The 12746-nt window shown below is 51.3% G+C and overlaps 1 protein-coding gene across 1 annotated transcript in view; it reads left to right on the top strand.

The window, feature by feature from the left end:
• Positions 1-12746, top strand: part of SH3BP4 (SH3 domain binding protein 4) — a 114301-nt gene that overhangs the window by 33515 nt on the left and 68040 nt on the right. Inside the window, exon 2 of the mRNA XM_037849636.1 lies at positions 7033-7111. The gene's annotated coding sequence lies outside the window, so the exon portion shown is untranslated. The remainder of the gene's footprint in view (positions 1-7032; positions 7112-12746) is intronic.

Below are 12746 nucleotides of genomic sequence, written 5' to 3' on the forward strand. Positions count from 1 at the left end.
AGAGGATACCCTCTCTGAGGAAAGGCCAATGGCTTCGGGGTTCCTCTTCACATGGAAAGCACATGGCTGACTCTGCTGAACCTTCTTTCCTGGATTCAGCTTCTGGTTTCAGTGGCTCCCTCCAAAATGTGTCTGGGCTTCTGTCTCAGCTCCTCTCTTAGCTTCTCCTGGGGGCAAAATCTGGGTTACATATCTTAACTTCTCTCCAGAATGTCTCTCTCAGCTTCTTTCAAGATGTCTCTGCCTTTTACCCTCATAGAGGACACCAGTAAACTAATTAAGGCCTACCTTGACTGGGTGGGGTCACACCTCCATGGAAATAAGCTAATTGAAAGGTCCTACCCACAATTGCATGGCAACAACCAATCAGAAGATCCCACCCACAGTAGATGTGCACCCACCACAGTGGATCAAAAGAACAGAGGCTTTCCTTGGGTACACAATAGTCTCAGACCTGCAGAGCCACACTCTCTCTGTTGCAGCTGCTCCAGCCAGTTTTTATATCCCCAAAGCACTATGGAAAATATGGAAATGAATGGGTGTGGCTGTGTTCCAATAAACTTTATTTGCATACCCTGAAATATGAATTTCATATTGTTTTAATATCACAAAATATTCTTTTGATTTTTTTTCTCCCTAAGCATCTAAAAATGTAAAAACATTCTTTGTTCATGGACCATACCAAGAGAGGCAGTGGGCTGGATAGAAGAAGAATGTATTTTAGTTCTACTGCTTTGGCACTTGTCAGGTAAAGGGGTGGGGATAAAGATGGCAGGGGGCGGGCAACTAATTCCCACCATGTAGAGACTCCAGTCTAGATACCAGCCTGCTGGATGTAGAGATTCTTTGTCCAGTGGATCCACAGACGTCCATCTCTGTGGCTTGGAAATCCAAGAAATAGGCTATAGGAGTTTTCTGGAGTTTCCCCAAAACCACCCTAAAATTGCTTCACCTCTACCCTAAAGGACTTGTGCTGGGCATAAGGAATGGATTGGCCCTTGGAGCCCAAAGTGAGGTTAGAACAAAGTAGGAAGTTTTGGGTTGTGGCCTAAGATGAGGAGCCCATATGTCCTTCGTGATACTTGGCTGTGTGGCGTGAGCCAGCTCTTGGTTAGGCTGAACGAGGCCAAACTGTGGGCTCTGGTGGGTGAAGAGTTCACAGAGCATTTGCCGATCTGTTACCCAGGCAGGATTGGGTCTTCCTTTCCCTTTTGCAGATGGAGTCCAGCGAATGAGAGGTGGAAGGATGGAGTGTCCTGCTGGTGACTGCCCTGGAATGAGGATTTTGGACCAAGTTGCCACCTCTTTTCTTTCCAATGAAGGTCGTTTCCTGGCTAGATCTGGTGGGGAAGGGACTGTAAGCCTCTTCTCATTCACCCTCCCGTCCCCCCTCCTGAGCTTTCCAGAGCTCTCGGGTAGTAGGGTAAACTCTGCAGTCATGTCACCAGCTAAGATTTTAAACTGTTGTTTGAATAGCTACTAAGAGATGCACAAATGGAACATAACCGCTGTGGGAAGGCACCCAGGGTTATGGGACCCCTGAGGACAAGGGAGTGTGACTTCTTGGCATTGCTTCCTGATGGCTTGGAGCTTCCTGGAGATTCCCTCTAAATTTGGCTTATTACAACACTGATGTTTCTTGAAACAAATGACAAAAAAAAATCAGGTAAACTTGGGGGCTTTGGGCTCACACCCAAAGTTTGCTAATGCTGCCCTTATGCAAAATACCAGAAATGGGTCGGCTTTTATAAAGGGGGTTTATTTGGTTATAATTTATAGTCTTAGGGCCATAAAGTGTCCAAGGTAAGATATCAACCTTTGCTGAAGAAAGGCCAATGGCATCTGGAAAACCTCTGTTAGCTCAGAAGGCACGTGGCTGGTGTCTCCTTATTCCCAGGTTGCCTTTCAAAATGGCATTCTCCAAAATGTCAGTGTCACCTTTCAACAGCTGTCTTCAAAATGTCTCTCTAAGCTGCTCTCTTTTAAAGTGCTCTAGTGACTAAATCAAGACCCACATCGAATGGACAGGGCCACACCTCCAAGGAAATAATCTGATCAAACGTTTCACCCACTAGTTGATTGAGTCACATCTCCATGGAAACAATCAAAGGGTTCCAACCTAATCAACACTAAAATGCCTGCCCCCACAAGATTTAATTAAAGAACATGGCATTTGGGAGGAAATAATACATCTAAACTGGCACACCCCATCACATGGTTTTCTTGCTAGGGTTCAGGAACACCAGTTGACCCTTGAGGGTGTGTGGTGGCTCTCTCAGGGTCGCAGATCTGGTCCTTGTCCGGAGAGAGAGAGCATCGAGTGGGGGAGGTGGGAAGGGGACGGCTGGTTCTGTCAACCTGATCTTCACCACCCTGGACCTCACTGGTTTCACTGTTCACAGCCAGACCCCCTCCCATCCCTCCACACCCACGCCGAGATGGCTGAGGGTTCCTTGTATCCCCATACCTGCCCAAAATCCAGTGCCCCCATCTCTGAGTGATCCCGGCAACACCTGGTCCTCCCATGTTAGATATATGAGCTGTGTGTTTACCAGAGCATCCCTTTGCTCAGGGAACCTGCTAGAGATCTCTGTGATGAAATAAAATTCAGCTGCAGGCATGTGAACCCATAAGGGATCGCACTCTACTACAGAACCTGTCGAAAGGTGAGCAGAACACGCCAGGGTGCTGTCAGGACCCATCTCCAAAATGCCAAGAGAACGTTTAAGCCGCAGTGAGTGAGCAGGCTGTAAAAGTGGATACACTGTTCTCTCCATAAAGAAAGGGGTCTGGCAGCTTCTCCAAGATAAGATGCAGTCACCGTCCAGGGTTGTTCACCGAGCATTTATTTTGTGCCCGGGAGGTGGGATCTGGGCAGGGGCATGGGCAGTCAGGATGCATGGACCCAGGCTAGCGGATGCGGGGGGCTGAGTGAGGCCCTTGGCCTCCATGTTCCTGCCGTCCACTCTCTCCAGCAGTGTGGCCTCACTGGCCCCCAGGACCACCCATCCTTGTTGAGTGGAGAGGTGGCCCAGGGGGAGAGCTTGGGGGTCTCACACAAAAAAGCTGGGTGGGCTTCTGAGACTGGCGGGCTTCTGCCTGGAGGCTGTAGGAATGGCCCCCAGCCCAGGGCAGGCTCTGGTTGAGGCCCTGCTGCCCCCCACCTGGGAAAAGGGAAGGGAGATGGGGAATCAGCTCTGAGTGACTAGCACCCCAGATTCCCTTTTGGGGAGCACCCCATGGGGGGCAAGAGATGCTTCCTAGTAGCCCTTGGGAAGAGCCCTTGGCTGAGGCCGGCCCTGGCTGGCTGCTTCCTGAGGCTCCTCTCAGAGCCGAATCCAGGGCCACATGGGGTGGTTCTCTGGGATGACCTGTCCACTTCCTGGACTTGCCATCCCTAATTTCCTCTCATGTCCGGTAGCAGTGAAGGCCTCTTAGGGGCACCCCACCGAGGCATCATCTCCCCTCTGTCCTTCCTCGAGGCCGGCGTGGCCAGGACAGGCTGAGGGTCCAGCGGTGCCAGCATCTGGTCAGAACTGAGGTTTGAGGCTCAGGTTGCAGCAGCCGAGCTTTTGGGTTGGGGAGCTTGGGAAGAAAGGAAAGAAGGAGGCACTGGGTTCTTAGAGAGGTTGGTATAATGACTTTTGAGGAGTCACTTTTAAAAATCAGAAGGGAAAAATGTAAAAGAAGCTCATGTTCCCTATGGAACAAATCGGAAAAATCAGAGTCTGAAGAAACCAAAAAATTGTCTATAAACCCATTATTCAGAGGCCACCTCTGTTCATACTTTCACTTCCTTCAATCTTTTCCAAGTGCCTGCCTTTCTTTGCTTGTAACAGGATGAAGTTCTCAACTGTTCTACCTTGACATAAATATTTGAGGAGTACACTGGCTCTTCAACTACTGATATTCAGAAGTTGGTGATCGATCGATCGATTGCTTGACTTAATAGCAAATTTAAGGCCATCCCAGCGACAATTCTCCCGCTCTCTGGGAGAAAGCTCTGAGAGATGCGATGTGATGGGATTTAATTTAATTCAGCATTTACATTTGTCCTCGTTTTCTCACGGCAGTGTATCTCCTTTGTTTGCTTCAAGTGGATTCTTAAATGTGAAAATCTTGTGACGTTCTTGATGCAGCAGCATTCATCTCCAGATTCATTTCCAGAAAGGCTGGGGGAGTTGCGTTTCCACCAGCAGTTTTGAGTCTTTTCTTGACCTCTGAGCCCAGGGATAGAGGCATTTAACACAATGCAGTGGGCAGACGGTGGCATCTTGTTTTCTTTGACTTGAACATTCTCTCCCCACTCACATTGCTGTGTCTTCTTTGGGATCTAAATCTTTTGTTGTGTTGGTGAATATGCTTTCTCACTTTTTTGTTGCCTTTTTCCTTGCACTCATTGCTTTTAATGGCACTTTTCCTTTTTATTTCTTTTGTGATTTCATATGTTTCCTAGAGATAAACTGTAGGTTAGATTTTCTGTCCCTTTTGGGGGGGATTCCCACCTCGCTCCGCCATCCCATTTGTGTGCATTTGGACTTTATTTTACTGTTTGGAATGAGTTAAAGCCCAAGGGGAGAAAATATCCAGAACACTAGCCAGCTGCCTAATTCTTGACTTCTTGGGTGGTCTTTAATTTCACGTTCAGTATTTCCATGGATGAGAGGCTGCTGCGGACTCTCCGTTCCCTCCCATTGACTTTTGTGCTTTCCAGAAGAGTTACTGTGGCCGTGTAGAATGTATTGTAATGTCTCGATCGGAAGACAGTTTCCCACGTTCTCCTTTTACCGCTGCCACCACCCCTCCAGCAGCCGCTGGTCTATTCTTACCTGTTTATTCCAGAGAAATTTTAGAATCTTCTTGTCACTTTAAAGAAGTTCCTTTAGAATTTTAATTGGCCTAATGTTTAAGCTGTAAATTAATGTAGATAGAATTCAGTTTGTCTCTAGGTGATTTCTAATTTTGTTTTCTGCTGGGCCTTGAGGACTTGACAATGTTTGCTTAAGTGGATGGGAAGGAGGGGACGGAGGGTGGTGGGGAACATGGAAGGACTGGACAGGCCTAGAGAGCAAAGCAGCCGAGTCAGACACAGCACAGCCTGGAGAGAAGGCGGCAGCTCTCACCCCCGTGGTGATAACTGTTCAGGACTTGAAGGCAGCCCCTTCTCTCCCAGCCCGGGCCCTCCTTTCCTGACCCAGGGTCAGCAGGTGGGTGAGGCCTGCAAATGGCTTTCGTCTCCCTGCAGCTTCTGACCTGAGAGTGCCCTGAATCCTCAGGACACACAGACACACAGACATACGCCTACCCAGGGAAAGTAAGGCTTAGGGGACCTTCATTCCTCAAAGGCTTGGGCTTTGAGGCTTCTGGTCCTGAGAAAGGAATCGAAAGATGAGGAAGATTCTAGACTTGTCCACTCAGCACCTGCCGAGCAGCTCCCGCTGGGAGCCAGAGGCAGCGGGTGCAAACCCAGCCCCCACCTTCCTGGTGCTCTGAGCTCAGGTGACTTTGTGGTGGCCGGGTGGCCGGCAGTGGCTGTGCTGCTGGGCACAGCTGTGCCGGGTCCTTCCCATCCGTGACTTGGGAATGGCACTGAGCCCCGATGTCGAGGCTGACAGTGAAGTGGGGCTCCGTGCTTTCAGAGCTTGGCTCATTGCAGGGTGGGTGGCTCAGGGGTCTGGTGTTGGGCTGTGGAACGGCTTCCCCTCATTGGGGGGGGCGTGTCAAAGATGGGAGGAATTATTTCATTTTATTAATCAGCATCTTAATAAAGAGTCCCCGTTGAGAGTGAAATCGGGACATGGAGTTATGGGGAGGAGATCAGGTTCAGGGAAGAGTGGCTTTGATTTAGGGAAGGCCTCCAGAAAGAAATTTCTTTCTTTCCTAACCTTATGTGGTCCAGGATTCCTGAAAAGTCCCCGAGCAGCCCTGTGGCTAAGTGGGGCTTCGACATGAGGCCAACCCTAAATCCTGCCCCCCCCCATTGTCGTCATTTAAGTGACTCTTTCACACATGTCAGCTCTGTAGTGACTCTGGTAGTGACACGTTACTAGAACCCCCTCCTAACCAACCTGCTGTGTGAGGAGAAACTCCACTGCTAGACATGGGTCTGCAATGGAAGTAGATTTCTTCACGGTTCAGCTGATAAGATTTATGCTGTCGAACCAACGCTGCAGTCTTTGCATCAGTCATGAGGGCAGGTGAGGGAAGACAGCTTTAAAAAAAAAAAACAGCGAAAGAGCTGCTGTGGCAGGCAGGGCTTGCCGGGAAGCCGACGGTGGTACAGCTCAGCGGGCAGGGGTTCAGCAGCAGGCAGGGGTTCAGCAGCGGGCAGGGGGTTCACCAGCGGGCAGGGGTTCACCAGCGGGCAGGGGTTCAGCAGCGGGCAGGGGTTCACCAGCGGGCAGGGGGTTCACCAGCGGGCAGGGGTTCAGCAGCGGGCAGGGGTTCAACAGCGGGCAGGGGGTTCACCAGCGGGCAGGGGGTTCAGCAGCAGGCAGGGGTTCACCAGCGGGCAGGGGGTTCACCAGCGGGCAGGGGTTCAGCAGCGGGCAGGGGTTCAGCAGCGGGCAGGGGTTCAGCAGCGGGTACGCCTGGGATGGAGGCTTGTGGAAGGCAGGGAGGGGCTGGGCTGAGTGCAGTCTAACGAAGCGCTCGGGAGCTCTGGCGCCGGGACGGCCTGTCGGAGGGGTCCTGAGCTGGAGGAGAGGCCTTTTTACCTGTCTGGCCGGACCAGCCCTTGGCTACAGGCCGTCCCAGGGGACGGGGCGTGACCTTGGGCCAGGCAGTTTGCTGGAAGGGCCGGCGGTCAAGGTCCGGCTGCTGGCCACACTCCCAGCAGTGGCACTAAAAGGGGATGTGGCCCCACACCGCAGCATCCACCACCCTCCTTACCTTTCCATTTAAATGCAGTTCATTTCGCCATCTACTCTCTAGAACTTGGAAAGGTCTCTGAGGGAAAGCAGGAAAAAAATGAGCTTTGCAGCCCAACAAGGCTCTGTGGATCTCAGTCGTGTTTCCCTTTTTATCTTGCAGCATCTCCTCCCTTTCCTGGATGGGAGGCTGGGGCCTGGGGCTTTTCCTCTGACACCTGGGAGCTGGTGGCCTCTACCAGGTAAGCGGTGCTGAAAGGGGGTTTGAGTGAGTTCCCCTGGCTGGGAGGTGGCCGTGTCCTGACCGAGATCGCAGCCGTGTCTCGGGAGACAGGTCCCACGCATGTGGGGGGCAGCCGCGGGAGGCGGGGACCCCTCCCCAAAGCTTCCAGTGCCCCGGCCCTAAAAGACCCTGCCTGGTTTCTCCCTCCCAGCCCTTTCTTCAAAGCCTCTTCCGACTGCAGTGTTGTTCCCAGAAGCGGAAAGGTTGGAGGTGACCCGCGGGTGGCTCAGAAGCCTGGCACCTGTGTGTTCCCAGAAAAATTCCTTGTTCCTGTTTTCTTTTGGTGAATCCCCTTTCTTTTCCCACCCATGAAATGTTCTTGTTCGACCCAGAAACCTGCCTGGCAGCCTGTTGGCTCCTCTGCCAGCCGTTGCACGTTGGCTGGCCTTTCACGTCCACACAAAGAAGTTATTCTTAGAACGTGAGAGGTTATGAGTTTCCCAAACAGTAGCAGCCGGTGGCGAGATGGCGTTGAGAGAGCCCATTAGGCCACGTGGGCCCCGGTCTCCGCGGAGGACTCGGAGAGAGAGGTGTCCTTGAACTGCGGTGGTGGGAAAAAAGTGGGGTTCTTGGGAAAAGAACTGAAGGGATTCGGTCACTCCCAGCAGCAAAGAAAGACTAAACTATGCCTTGGTACAATGATTTTGACTATTTCCTTGGCTGTTCTTGGTCTTTATTCGCTGTCAGTAGAAGGAAAGACCCACCCTTGGGCCAGATCATCGAGATGATTAGGTAGTGCCACTTTCATTTGCTTAAAACAACAGCAGCAAGCAGTCAATCCTCTCTTCCCGCCCGGTAGACGGTACTGGATCTAACTAAATGGATCATTTGGCAACACGGGTTAAAGGAAGGGAGGGAGAAATGGTGGCTCAATCTGCTTCCTTTTAGAGTCACATTGGAATTTAAGAAGCCTTTCCAAATAAAGTGGGGAGCTCCTTTAATTATTCCCAGCTTTTCTTTCTTCATTCAATCATTTGTACCCTCTGTTTCACTGAGGGAAGCTGGTCAGATTTGGTGTTGGTCTTTCTCTCTCCCGACGCCTTACATCACATGACTGTTATCCGGTGTCTGTGTGTGCATTAGGGTGCTTAAGTGCATGATTCATAAAAACATGTGGAGGAGACAACCCCTGAAAGAATGTTGGGGATGTCTGCAGGTTAGGACTCGGGGCCTTGGAGGGGGGAAGCAGGAGCCCCACCCCACTGAGAGCGCAGAGACTTCAAATCCGGGAAGCAGCCGCCAGCAGGCTCTGGTCTTGGAAGAGCAGCCCCTTGCCCTGGCGGCTGTGGTCTGTTTGGGTTGCGGTGAGACCTACTGACAGGCATCCACATTCCTGGAATTCTTTGGGCCTGGCACTGGCCGGAATGCTGGGGGTTTCTGCAGTGAAACTGCAAGTTCTCCCGAGAAATGTGACGGATACTCCTGGCTATGTAATCCCCTCCCTGCCTGCCCCCTACATGCTCTCATCTCCTTGGGCTTTGGATTTGGGGTGTAGCTTGGCCAGAGGAGACCTTGCTTGTCCTGAGTGAGGCCAGAAGAGGTTAATGGGGGCCCTGCCTGGGACCTCTGTCTCACCCCAGTGGCACCCTGGGGTGGCATTTATGAGGTTTGCTTTCTCTGGCACTGTCAGGGTAACCAGCCAGCAGGACGTCTGGGGAGAGGAGGCAGGGGCTGGGCAGGTCTTGCCAGCTGTCATGGGGCCTGTTCCGCCTCATCTCGGGCAGCAGGGCTCTCGGGGAGCCTGGCAAGGTAGGGGCACTGTCTGGGTGAAGTTCAGGGGGGCAGATGTGTGTCACCACAAGCATTCAAAGACCGTGCCCCAGCTGCTCCAACTGGGCTGTGTCAAAAAAGGGATCTTGACACTTGGGCCCAGTTTTTGTGTTTCTGCTTTTGTTTTTTTCTGAAAACAGGGACCCAGTGTTTTTCTTGTGCTTCCTAACATTCAAGGTCTGATCCACCTCCAGCTCATTGTGAAGTGAAGCTCCCCAGTGTTTCCAACCTATGCCCAGAGTTGGGCTGGTGCCTTATCTCGTGTTTTGTGCACGATTCCACCTACTTGGGGTGAACAGCAGGCACAGTCCTGCTGTGATCACCATGTCGGAAATAGTTTATTACAACCCCTGTAAGTGTTGCTGTTCCAGTGGATGTGCGGAGTGACGGAGTGGAAATGGTATCACCTCCAGCTCGTGCTGTGAGAGTAGCATGAGTGGCCGAAGTCCCTGACAAAAGATGACAGTGGCCCACTGCTCCTTCAGGATGGGACACGAGCTCAGGGGCCAGAGACAGAGGCTGTGGGAGGTGTGACCTCGCGGGTCCTTCCCACAGGCCGCTCAGGCCAGTCTCACAGCAGCCGCAATGCACAGTCCACTGTTGTGTTCTCTCCAAGCCCTGGGCACGCTCCGAAGCCACTGCCCATTCTACAGATAGGAAACATGAGACTCTGGGGTTGAGGCCCTCATTCAAGTTCAAGTTCAGGGGGTTATTCATAAGTAGCAAAGCCCAGGATGGAGCCTGAGTTTGTGGGCCACCCAAGCCACCCCCACCCAGCACCCCTCCCCTTACCCGGCACCTGGGAGGGCCCGCGAGCTATGTGGGCAGGTGTGGCTTTGCTGGAAATAGATGGTGAGCCGCCAGTGTGAGCCACGAATGTAACTGGAAGCTGTATCTTCTAGCAGCCACGATAAATAAGGTGAAGAGAAATGAGTGAAACGAATGTTAAGAACATATTTTATTTTATATAGTCCAATACATCATAGCAGCATTTCAGTGTGCAATCAGTGTGAAGGTAATTAGTGAGATAGTTTCGATTCTTTTATCACACTAAGCCTTCAAAGTCCAGTGTGTATTTTACCTACACTTTCCGCACATCTCATTCCCCACTCGCCACATGTCAAGAGCTCAGAAGTCCCCTGGGGCCAGTGGCCGCCGGGCTGGTCACTGCAGGAGAGCTTCCTTCTCCCTGGCTCTTCCGGCCCCGACGAGGCATTTGGTTTACTTTTTTATTTTCCTTAGAATGGTACATTGACTTGAAAATCAGGGATACAACCGAGAAATGGGTTGGACGCTTTTAAAGATTGTCCTTCTGTTGTGGTTTGCTAATGCTGCCGTTATGCAAAATACTGGAAATGGACTGGCTTTTGTAAAGGGGGTTTATTTAGTTATAAATTTACAGTCTGAAGGCCATGAAAATGTCCAGATTAAGACATCAAAACAAGTATACCTTCACCGAAGGAAGGCCAGTGGCATCTGGAAAACCTCTGTCAGCTGGGAAGGCACGTGGCTGGCATCTGCTGATCCTGAGTTGTGTTCCAGCTCCTCTCTCAGCTCCTGTGCGTTCTTCAAAATGTTGCTCTTGGGGTGTTTTTTCCACATCTTTTAGCTTCTCCGAAGCAAAGTATCAGCAAAAATCTGCTTTTAAAGACCGTATCCAAAATGTCTCTCTTGGCTGCAGCACTGAGCTCCGTCTGTCTGAGCTCTTGTAGGGCTCCGGTGATTTAATAAATCCCACTCTGAATGGGCGGGGCCATACCTCCATGGAAATAATCCAATCAGAGTTACCACCTACCGTTGGGTGAGGTCACATCTCCATGGAAACAACCCAATCCAAAGGTTCCAACCTAGTCAACACTAACACATCTGCCTCCACAAGACTGCATTAAAGAACATTATATTCTGGAGGACATGATACATCTAAACCAGCACACCCTCCAAGCTCTGGCTGCTGGGTTCTTATGCTCTTTGCTGGGCATACCTGCCATGCAGCCTAAAATGCCCCAGAGCATCCAGCCTGGGCACCACCTTCCACCTGGACCATGCCAGAGACTGACAAATTCTTGTTCTCCAGGGCTCACTTTTTCAAAGCAGGAGTTTCCAAACTTTTCTGATTGTGTGTTTTTTTATTATTTTTTTAATTGAGGTGAAACGCACATAAAATACAGTTCACCATTTTAAAGTACCCGAGTCACTAATACCTGGTGCCTTCACAGTGCTGTGCAAATACCCCTTCTCTCTGGTTTCAAAACTGTTTTTTCACCCCAAAAGAATACCTATCCCCCAGTGGGCACCCTGCCTTCCTCTCTCCCCGCCACCGTCTCATCTCTGTAAATAGGGGAGATCCTGGCTTTACGGTGTTTGGGGGACCAAACCATCGATGCTAACTCCGGGACCTGCTTGGAGGGCCTCTTGCAGGCGACCCTGAGCAGTACTGAGGCCTGGGGTGAGGCCTGGGCTCGGGGTGAAGTCGCAGATGATCCTTGGCAAGAGAGGTGAACCCCACATCCGTTCAGTGCCCGACCACGAGACAGTGCTGGGCGCCTCGCAAAACCGCCACGTTGAAATGCCAGTGAAGTCGTCGTTGCTGTGTTGGATAAAGACCTGCAGCTTATCGTGGGTGGGTGAGGTCACGGCCACCCAAGTGAAGCCTGAGGGGTCGTGACAGATCAGAAACCTGAGTCACATTCCAGCTCCTTGTAAGACTAAAAATGGCACTGCCTTCCTGAAAGCCTGGGGTCCCCTAACCAGCCTGCCTTTCACCCTTCCTGAAGTTGTCATGAGGATAGAGGAGGAATTTTGAACTTGCTTGAAGCCTCAGGAGATAAAAGATGTGAGTCAAAGGAAGATTCCACTTTTTTTTTTATTTCAAGAGCCTTCATATCACTGCTGAAACCTGCTTTTTTTAGACTTGGAAGAACTTGCCAGTCTAATTAGAAAACCTCTCGCTTATCTATCTCTGTGGCTTGAGTTTCCCGCCTTTGCCCATTATTTAAAGTTAGCTGGATGGACGGCAATCTAGGAAGAATGCAGTGAGTGTATTTCATTCTTGGGCTGAAAACATGTCTATGCAGAGAACTTATAGCTTTGCTCACCTTTTCTAAAAACAGATTTCAGTGTTTTGGATAAATTGATTTCCTCGGATCTCAGTTTTCTCTTCTGTAGAAATGGGGCCAGGTGTCTCAGAAGGTTCTCAAAGAACAAAAAGGAATCATACGTGTGCTCAAACTTGCACAGGTAGTAAAGAGGCTGGGGGGTGGCATTGAAAAGATCCAGGGAGACCCGGCCGGCAGGTCTCAGAGGACCTGGGAGCCAGGAATGGAGAAATGAAGTTGCTTTTCAATCCACCTGTCCCCAGCTCCTCTACCTCTACCTGGGACACAGCCCCAGTTTCTCTCCCCGTCACCTGCCTCTGCCACTCACCCAGCGCGCTCGTGGCCCACAGAGCTCGTGAGTTCCCCAGTCCCAGGTTCTCCGAGAAGCAGCTGTTTGACCCAGTCCTCAGTGCCAGGTCAGCAGGAGGCCTGAGGATGGGTTCACCTGCACAGGTGCCCAGTGCTGATGCGGAGATAGTGGGGGGCAGAGCCACGTGGGCACCTGAGCTGGGGAGCAGGGGGTGCCTGGGCCAGGCCATGGCAGCTGCTGATGGCCGCAGGAAAGTGAGGCGGTGAGCACATCTTCACCCTCACCTGGTGCCCAGCAACACTGTTCTGTGTGAGCTTCTCTCCTTCCTCCCTTCTTTCCTGCGAGAAGAGAGAATTTGCTGCAACCCCATCACTTGGGGCAAGACATTTGGCCTAGCCGGGCCTCCCTTTTCTCATTGT

The sequence above is a fragment of the Choloepus didactylus genome, chromosome 9 (assembly GCF_015220235.1).
Source record: "Choloepus didactylus isolate mChoDid1 chromosome 9, mChoDid1.pri, whole genome shotgun sequence".
In the NCBI taxonomy this organism is placed as follows: Eukaryota; Metazoa; Chordata; class Mammalia; order Pilosa; family Megalonychidae; genus Choloepus; species Choloepus didactylus.